Genomic DNA, 10,789 nt, shown 5'->3' with positions numbered 1-10,789 from the left:
AGGCCAAAGAGCTAATGAACACAGACTAGGAGGCTTCTGATGAAGAAGGAAAAATCTGTGCACTACACTGTAATGATGTGGACAGTACAGTATAACTAGAAGTGGATCCAGGGCCTCACCACTATGAAGAGCATCTACTGGGGCTGCAAATGGGCTCAGGGGTGACACCATGCTGCAGGGATGGCCACCCCACTCAGCTTCTCCTTGAAATACAATTGCAGCTGCATTCTGCATCACTGGAAAATGCAACATAATATTAAACCTGTTGGTCAATGTGTGGCTCTGTTCTTCTTGGGAACCATGTGACAGGGACAAATTCCTGGCATGCTGACCAGAAGGCTGGACTGCCACAGTGTTACTGCCAAATTATCTTCTTAAGAAAGCAAGGCCAAAGTCAATGACAGGGCCATTGAGCTTATTTGAGTCTCTCAAAGAGAACACTTAAAAGCTAGAAGAGTAGGTGTTTGAGGGAACAAGTCTATGAGGGGGAAATCACTTACAGAAACCAAATCAGTAAAATATGAAGGAGGTCCATGACTTTAAGGGCATTCTCTATCAGATGAACTGTTGCTCTAGACCAGGAGATGGTATACTTTCCTGTAAAAGGTCAGGCAATAAGTATTTTAGACTGTGTGGGACACATGCACTCTGCTGAAACTACTCAATTGTGCCACAGATCGTATGGGAAGAAATGGGTAAGTCTTTTCCACCAAATTTTAAACAGCAGGAGGTGGGCCAAATCCCAGTATACAGAGCTTCTCAGACAGTAAGAGAAGAGACCAAGGCAGGGGAAGGGGAAGGGGAAAGTGGCAGATGACATAAGTGGACTGGTTTAGGAATCCATATTGAGGGCCACAATTCACAGATTTGCACCAGGATGGACAGGTTTGCTGACAAGGGCAATGACTACTAATTGCCAGTGGCACAGAAGAGAGAAGGCATGAGTGACACAATCACCAGGCTCAAGACTCTATCCCTCAAAATATTTGGGATCCTTTAGAGTTTACCATGCTCTATCATTTTCTGAATTAGAATATTCAGTAACTGATCAAAACTTGATGTTCTCTCCCCTCCCCTGTTGAAGTGTAGGAGGTCAACATGGTGAACAGTTTGCCATGATGGCAATGACTGACAATGAGTTTCTGATTTCCTTTTCTACAGCATTGACCTTTTCTTATACATGGTGCCCACTGACTCTGAGAAGGCTTGGGGAATGCTAAAGTCACCACTTACACAAGCAAAGGCCCATCATCTCCAACCCTGGGCTTTGGTTAGGGTTCACAGAGAGCTGTGCATGCTGTGAAATTTCCCTAGGGATGCATGGCCATCGAGCTATGAACTCACATTCTTCTTTAAAACTGTCCTATGTAGGTCCTGAAGCCTGTCTGTCCCCTTTGTCTTGACATGTGACACAGAAGACTGTGAATCCTTGTCCTTGACATGCAGGACAGGTCAAAACAAAATGGTGTCACTTGGGAGTGGAGCAGAGTTTATACTGGTCCCACTGTGCTCCACAGTGTGAACATTCTGATAACATGTCACTGTTGTAGCACAAGGCATAACCCTTGTCAAAAACAAACAACTTCTCCTTATAAAAACCATTGGGAAACTCTTCCAGGTACTTGTGAATAAAACCCTTGAGCTGGAACACTTTCTCACACACTCCCTTGGCCTTCAGATAGGCTGAGCCACGCTCACAACAGATTCTCCCAGTGCAGTACATCAGCACCCTCTTCTCTCTGAAAAGTTCTAGATTTTTGTCAATGTAGCTAGAAAAGTTACTGAATTTCCTGATGTTTGGGCTAAGCAGCCCTGCAGTAGACCTATTTTGCTTTCATAGGAGTTTCTGCAGCCCAGTAGAATAGTATCACTTTGTTTTTGATCTGGCTGAGATAAAAACTTTTCTACTTCTTTATGAAATTTACCTGGGGATAAATGAATTACAGGCTTCTTGTAGGAGATCTTATTGGGGCTGATATCCATGGGCATGATTTTTTCAAAAACACTAATACACAATTCTGGAAAAGAGTGAGCTCCTCCTCAGCTGTTCTTAAAATCTTCCTTACAAAGATAATCCTTAAATAATGGACAAGAAAGCATGGCTTCTACATAGAGTCTGGTGGTCAATTTGCTTCCACCAATTGTCTCATTGATTCCTTCAGTAGAAATTCCAATGTTGCCTATGAGGTGCAAGTGCTGACACAGAGTTGTCAGCCAGGCACAGATCCACTGGGGATCCTCTAGATCACAGTAGCAGTAATAAAGTAGCACCTCCCCTTCTTCACTGCCCAGGACACATTTCAACTCATCAGGGCTAAAGCAGCTTGTATAAGGGAGCCAAGCAGACACCTCATGCCCATGAGTAATGTACATTTTTAGAGGGTTCTTTTTGTCCACAGATGTGATACTCTTTGAGGTACTCAATGTTGCAGCCATTTGCTTTAAAATAAAAGCAGTCTGGTGATAAATTTCATCAGCATGTTGTGTTGCCACACTTCTGTGGATGCTGTTCTGGTTCATGAATAGCTGCTGACAGCATTTCCACCATTTTTCTTTACATTCATAAGGAGATGCAGGAACTGGTTCAGTTTTGACAAAGAGGACAAAGCCCCGCCAGTCCAGAGACTTTCCCAGGTTTTTCTTTGAGGAACTGCCTCTGCCTGACAATGGTTGCCTTTCCTCCCTCTAGAGCCCACACCCAGGCTGTACGTTTGCTAGGTTTGTGAAGTTACCTTGCTACAGAAGTCATTGTGCATTCTTACCACAGGTCTTAATGCCTCACCTTCTGGGTTGCTAAATAAATGCTGGTGCTCTAACTGAACAAATAAAACATCTTTATCTCTATGTAACTTGAACATCCTAGAAAAGTGTAGAATGACCCATGAAGAACTATTTTCTGAATGGAAATCATTTTTGATGAGCCATTTTCACATTTGGCTGAATGGTGAGTGCTTTCTCACAGACTGTCTATTTTCCTTCCAAGGTTCATAGGGGGAGAAAAGGAGGGCTGTATCCAAATTTTAAGTCAGAAATTCCGCACCTTGGAATACATGGCATGCACAGGGTGGTTGATGAAGGGTGTTTGAGGCAGGGACCTCACTCAGAGCTGTGGACAAAGATGAGGAGTATAATGATGGACCACCAAACAAGAGGCTGCACATCCAGGTGTGACAGGGAGAGCAGGCTCCTGTATCTTGGCATGAGGCCACCATGGAAGAAATACTGCCACCTCAGCAGTGGGCTCAGAAATCAGTCTCTGCCAGGGTTGTCTCTAAGCAATACCACAGAGCTCATGGAATGAGCACCCTGGCGTCTTCCCCCTCTAGCTTGCCTCCCCACAGAAGTGTCTCTCCTTAGGTGAAGATGAATCATTTCCAGAGGTCCAAGAATACAGGCTGATGCAGGATGGCATGCACAGAAAATGCTGCTGAGGGGTGATATGCAAAAAAGAACAAAATATTACAAAAGTTATGAATGTCACATATGTATATGTGTCTGATACATATATGTATATGTATCTGCATTGATGATCTGAGAGTTTTAAAATGCTTCTCACTTAACCAACATCAGAAGAAAAGATGTTAATAAAGAACATGCTGCATGACATTCAGTGATGATTTGTCTGTCTCTTTAGTGCAACACTTTACTTATGTTTCTCTATTCATGTGTTTAGAGTGTTGCCAAGGTCATGTAATGGTTAAGAGGATTTGTGAGATGGAAAAGATAAAAATCAACAACATGAACTTCCAGGACTGAGAATTAGTATCTAGTGTGGAAACTTCGAAAGTTTGTGGAAATGCAAAGGGAAAAAAGAAGAAAAGTACACACTAGAGAAGAAGAAGATTAAGAACAGAAATGGGCAATTATTTCTTAGCAAACTCATTGATAGAAAATGAAAAAGAAAAAAAAAGAAGAAATTGAGGAAAGAAAAAGATTCTTACAGTGTCAGCAAGATCAATTAGAACAAATAGTTAATTAGTTATTAGAGCAACTTTCAAGAAGGAACTTTGTAATATTTGACAACATTTAAAGATTAGAGAAATTTGTGATTTGTTTTGGGTTGAAATGTGTTGCCCAAAATATTGTGATATCTGATCCCAGTACTAACATATATGATGCCATAAAGAAACAGATTTTGAAGACATTCAAGTTAATATAAGGACATTGAATAGGCCTCAATCCAATGTGACTCTGTTCCTTACAATAAGGGGAAATTTGAGACAACATCTTCTGTGGCATAAGCCCTCAGTCTGTGGTACTTTACTATGGCCACCCAAGGAAACTAGTACACTGCTCTTATTGAAAAAGAGCTAACGCGTAAAGTAATACTCTTTTTCCACTTATACTTGCTAGATCTGAATCACATTTTCTGCCATTATATCCTGATGGAGGGAACAAGGATTATCTCCAGGATAGAACTTTTTAATCCATACTCAAGGTGTTGGTGAAAGCTCTGTCTTCAGCTGTCACTTGCACAATGAAGGTCCATGGGTTGAGAACAAGCCCAGACAGAGGACTAGATTTTGATGCCAAAATTAATCATTTGCACTATGATTAATCTAGATAGAAGGAAGACTGTGCACTCTTTGATCCACTGCATATTGTCTGCATCACCAGACACCTCCAGCAGGTGTCATTTTACACTGTGTGGCCTCCGGCATAGTTGCGTGGCCAGAGAAGGCTGTCCAGGTAAAGCTGGATGCCAGGAAAAGACTCAAGGAAGTCGGAAAATCATTTAATTGCTGTCTACGAGTCAGCCATCACAAAGAAGTGTTACATTGGGGCTTAGGACATCCTTACAGACTCATTAGTACACATGATCTGGTGGCAGAAACTGTGAATTACAAACCTGTATAAAGTATAACTTGATAGTTTTAAAAGATTCCCTTCAAGAACATGCCATGGGATATCTGGATTACTATTTTTGTGTTCTCTTTATTATTATAAGTATGTTTTTTCATTTACAAGGATACAAATACTCTAGTGCTGGTAAAATACTTGTTAATTAAGATTTTATATTCAGGGGCTGGTGATACAGTGCAGTTCATAGAGTGCTTGCCTGTCAAGCACAAGGCCCTAGGTTCATACCCCAGCACTGCAAAAACAAAACAGAACAAAACAAGATTTTATATTCAAATTCTGGAAGGCTTCATATAAAGTGGTACAAAAACATGTAATCTGATACCATGCAGTGTGCTGACTTAACGTAACATAAAAATGCAAGTCTGTCATTTAAAACCATAGCAGAGGAGAGAGAGCAGAATATTAATATAAGGTCAACACACTATAATGCCACCATGTTGATATTGCACACAATGAATGAAGCTGAGAGTGTTCTGAAAGAGCCATGCAGTGACATCATTTTTATTAGAAAGCCCTTATATGAGGGAATGTTTCATGGTAAACCATGCCATACAGATAATTAGCGATATAACTTTGGTCATGATGATTAAAACTACACTCACTTTAATTCTCTTCACCTGTTAGACTGCACACAGTATTCAGAATATGAACAATAGAAAAGTCATCATGGGGGCAGAAAAACAAATAGTAATAAAGAACTAATGAATACAGGAAGCTATTTAAGAGAATAATAATCAGAAACTAATCACCCCCCAGCACCTTCAAAGGAATAAGCAAATTGAAAATGATTTAGACATTTCTGTAGGACATGAGAAACTGTGTGGTAAAACCTCTTTTACTATATCAACACATTTGGAGATTCTGCTTTTGATATCTGAGACAGACAACCTTGTACCCGAGGTTTCCTTGTAGACATTTGTTTGGATTTGTTTGGGGCTGGAGCAGGCAACTGCCCAATCTTTTCCTCAGTTGATGCTTATGTTCAGTCCAAGAAACCCTCCTTAAAAGCACAATTCTATGGAAAAACTTGAACCAGAGTATTTCACATGGCTATAGTGACTTCAGCTATATCTCCACTAAATTGTCACTAGTGTTTCTGAAAACATGGTCCATTATGAGATTGTGTGTCTGTTTAGTTACATTCCATTTGGTCATAATGATATTTGTTCTGTTTTGGAGAGTGTAGATATAGATTGTGTTTTCACTGGTCTGATGCATAAAGTAATAAATCCATGGTACTATCTAATTCTATCATTTTTTGAAGAGATCAATTGACCTATAAAGGGACTTAATCCCCTAATATTTTTAATTTGTAGAAAAATTATTAATATGAGCAAATATGTACTTGTCTACACATCTAAAATTTTTTCTAAGTAATTCAATACAGATACATATAGATCAGCTACTATATGCCACAACTAAGCTGAGTGTTGTGTTGTTCATGGTAGTAGAACAGGACATCAGAGACTGAAATAAAATTTAATCTCATCCATAAATCTCATTTAGATTATCCCTTTCATGGAGAATGAAAACTGTAATTACCTAGGCAACTCTGAGCTAAGGACATCTCCTCAGTTGATTAGAGTAAGACCAAATTAGGGAGTTTGCTCCATAGCTTTATTAATATTTGTGTCTTAATCCTATTCATGTGTATCAACTTGAGTATTTAACCAATTTTGCTGATGTCAATTTTAAAATGAAAAACGCAGGTATATGAAAGAAACAGACAAAGCTCATTTAAGAAGCAAACAGGAAGTATTAAGTAAGGCTATATAAGAGGCCTGGTTTTCCACTTTTCTGCACAATCCACACCTCCTAAAGCTCCTCTATCTAAGGGATAAAGCATGTTATGGCAGTAGCACATTGAGGGATCAACATTATACTCTTACGTTTTATTAGAGACGTTTGTTCCAAAATGCCAAAAGTCAAATGTGTTTGGGTGTATTTGTGTCACTATTTTGTTTTCTGTATTTTAATGCGACCTTTTTATGTTTTCTGTGTTTGCCCTGTGGGTGGATGTGGTGGTACAAGCATTAATATAACAAGGTAGCATGATTCTTTAAGAGGATATTTCTTATAATACATTCTAGGCATTAAATTAAAAATTCCACTTGTAGCAGTAATGGAAGGTGCACCTGACAGAAAGCCATTGAAACATGCACAAAGAAGGCTGCATCTGAGGGGACTGAGATAGGCAGTAGAGTGCAAATAGCTTTGCTTTAAGTCTGTTGACTTGCACAATCAGCTGAGGGTGAGTTTGGAAGCCAAAAAAAGGGAAAATAATTGTGTTCAAGGACTGAAACTTGGAAGATCATAGCTGGTTGTGGAGTGTATGAGAACTGCTGTGCTTCCTCCACCAAGGACAGTTGGTTACCCTGCCTGCCAAGTAGAATTCTCAGGAGTCACATGAGATCCAGATGGGCACCAGAGATGACAATCAGCCAGGCCTCTAGGGGTGTGTTGAACTCATATCTATGTAGTACACTCCACCCAAAACTTACACACAGAGTTAGATCTCAGCCACCAAAGATTTCCATTATAATTCCATGTCAGCCACAACATGAGGATGCATCATTTTAGTTTGTTCCAACCACACTGTAGCAGACAACAGTAATTCCCATTCCATAGTACCTTATACAGGGGCATAGAGAATGTGAGAGACATTTAAAATGTTTCATTTTTTTATTATGAATTTTTAGTTTTTGTTTTGCTTGTATATGCTGATTGGTTCTTGTTATGCATGTTTACAGAGATTTTTGTCTTTTCTGTCATTTCTCTCATTTTATTATCCATTTACTAATTTTTTGAGGGTTAGTGGTTTATTTCTTTTTACTCTCTACTTAATTTTCACAGCTTCTCCAACAGATAAATATTCTAGTTCTCTGCCAATGTATTCTGTTTCACTTCAAACTTTTTTAAAGCCCCCCTTTATTGTGACCTTCACTTTCTAACCCTCCTCTTTATCTGTTTCACCTTTGGAATATTCTAACCTTTCTTTTGCCTTCCTTTCTCATTTTATTCCTTCTTAATGAATAGTATTTTGCCATCTTTTAAAAATATTTAGTTTATATAATCTTACTCCCACCATTCATGATTTTGCAGTTATTAGTACTGTGGATTTTGCAGCTGACACTTAGTGATTACTTTAATGCTAAATATAGGTCACTGTTGTTTTTTGTTGCTGTTTCAATTTCTGACACCATCATTTCTCATTTTCTGATTATTAGTATTGTACATATCATTATTGACACCTGGCATTTACTTGAATGTTGCAGAATGTTCACTCTTATTGTTGCTGTTATTTATTCCCCATTTTCTGTAGTTTCTGGGTATCAAATGTGACACTCCAAATTGGTGGAACTAGGCTCTGTGGCTGAGTTACACACCAAACAACCTAAGATGTTTTGAACCTTGTTCCACACATAATTATGCTCAAACTACTTTAACATAAAGAAATGGGAATGGAACCCCAAACTGACAACTATGGCCCAAGTAGGAACAGCTGGGAAGAAGGCTCAACTCACCCCTGGACTTCTGGTACTACAGCAACAGCAGAGAGAAATAACACAAAGAGCTCAACATAGGTTACTCCCATACACTCTTGGTATATACAGAGTGATGAAATCTAGAAGAGCAATCATGGACAGTTACAAGGAAAAAAATTGTCTGATCTATTAGAAAGATCCAATGAAATCTACAGAGAAAGTGGAATCCTTAAGCTGTGACATAGGACACCACTTTGAATGTTTGCTTTGGTTACTAATCAGCACCAGGAAGTTAGCAGAGTAAATATACTACAAAATCCACGTGGAAATGTATTCAACATTTCACAACAACCTGATATTCCAGAATGCTTGGCCAAAAGAAGACTGTGCTCTAAGAACTCACTCATATAAATGTGGAATAGAAACCCATCCCAATGGGTATGCCAATCTCAATATAAGAATATAAGAGATATAAAAACAGTGTAATAAGAAAACTCTTAAAGTCTGCAATTCACCAACAACAGATATCAGAGGATTAAATACTGGGTAAAAATATTCAAAACAAAATTTTTTGAAAATTGATGGATTCTAAGATGAGTCAATAAAACAGCTATGAATTAAGGAAGTCAGTACAGGATATAAAGGACAAATTCAATGAACATATAGACAAATTGTAAAAGAACTAAACAGAAATCTGGGAAATGACAGACAAAAATCAATCAAATCAAAAATTGAGTTGAAAGTGTTTCCAATACATTAGATTAAGTAGAAGGCAGAATTTCTGAGCTTCAACATCAGTTGGACATCCTTGAACACTCAGACAGTATTAAAGGAAAACATGAGAAACTATAATCATAATTTACAAGAACTCTGAGACAAAATTAATGCTCACAGTCATTAGCAAAGGATCAGAGATACAGGATTATGGCAGTGATATAATAGCAGAAAAATGTCTGAAGCCTTTGGAATGAGATGAACCTCCTGACACTGCAAACATTTAGAACATCAAATAGACATGACTAGAAAAGAACTTCTTCAAATTCTAATATAATTACAATGAAAAAAAATCCAGTTCAAAGAAGGGATTCAAAAAGCTTCTAGAATTTTAAAAGCCAGTTCACATTTACAGAAAACACAATCAAATTAACATCCCATTTCTCAACAGAAATCCTAATGTCCAGGAGGGCTTGCAACAATGTATACCAAGTCTTGCAAATCAAAAACAGCCAACCAAGACCATTGTACTCAATAAACCATCAGAATTGTACTACCAGAATTGAAGAAGAAATAAAAAAAATCTTTCAAGGTGAGCATAAATGAAATGAATTCATTATTACTATTACAGCATTGCAAAAGTCACTTAGAAGATTCTACTCATAAAAGAAGATTAAAAAACACCAACAGATATTGGATGAGAAGAAATTACATTAGAAGTGTGGATGAACATGTAAAAATTAGTAAGAAGCAATCATTAAATGTAAATCAATATGACAAGAAGAAACACATTTCTCTGTATAATAACACTGAATATAAAAGGTCTCATTTCTCCAAATAATAGACAGAGATCAGAAAACTGGACTAAAAAAAACAAGACCAAATTATTGTTGCTGCAAGAAACCCACATGTGGTCAAAGATATTCACAAGTAAAAGAATGAAAACTGACATTTCATGTAAATTAAACCTGAAAGCCAGATGAATGCTTATTTATATCTAACAAGCCAATTTCAAGCAAAATTAGTTAGAGGATGAAAAGGTCACCACATCCTGATGAAGGGAAAATTCCAACAAGAAACAAAAGGGTGATTAATATGTATGCCCCAAACTCTGGTGCACCTAAGGACATAAAACACTATGCAACATAAATGTTCATATAGTCCACAATACAATTTGGTCAGGTGATTTCAATTTAAGTCTCTCACTAATACATAGGTCATCCACACACAAAATCAACAAAGATACTACAGAGCTAAATCAAACTAAATCAAATGGATTTAACAGATATTACAGCATCTTTCATCCAACAATAGCTGAAAACACATTTTTCAGCTTTCTAAATAGATAATTTAGAAAACAAAGTGTTAGCAACTCTGAAAATGTTGAAATAATTCCATGTCTCCTATTCCAATGATAATGGAATGAAATTAAAAATCACAGCAAGGAGAAAACCGCAGACAGTAAACAAAGACATGTTAATCGAAAAATACACATTTCAGTGATGAGTGGATCATTAAGATTCTGAGAAGAAACTGAAAAATTCTAAGAATCAAATAACAATAGAAATACAACATACCAAAATCTTGAGGACAAAGTGAAGGCAGTTGTAAGTAGAAAGTTTATAGCTATGACTGCACACATTTAAAAATTAGAAAGATTCCAAATAAATCAAATACTCATGTATATTGAAGTCTTCTATATATAAGAAGAAATCATCCTTAAATTT

The 10,789-nt window shown here is 37.6% G+C and overlaps 1 pseudogene across 1 annotated transcript; it reads right to left on the bottom strand.

Annotated features, from left to right (window-relative positions):
• Positions 1-1,229: 1,229 nt before the first annotated feature.
• LOC306642599 (thiosulfate sulfurtransferase/rhodanese-like domain-containing protein 2) lies at positions 1,230-2,756 on the bottom strand (annotated as a pseudogene). The gene is made up of 2 exons: positions 2,733-2,756; positions 1,230-2,685 (listed from the first exon to the last, which is right to left on the bottom strand). The product of its transcript is annotated as a thiosulfate sulfurtransferase/rhodanese-like domain-containing protein 2 (transcript).
• Positions 2,757-10,789: the final 8,033 nt, after the last annotated feature.

Source organism: Sciurus vulgaris (genome assembly GCF_902686455.1).
Source record: "Sciurus vulgaris genome assembly, chromosome: 13".
NCBI lineage: Eukaryota > Metazoa > Chordata > Mammalia > Rodentia > Sciuridae > Sciurus > Sciurus vulgaris.
This window is presented reverse-complemented; position numbering and strand designations above follow the sequence as displayed.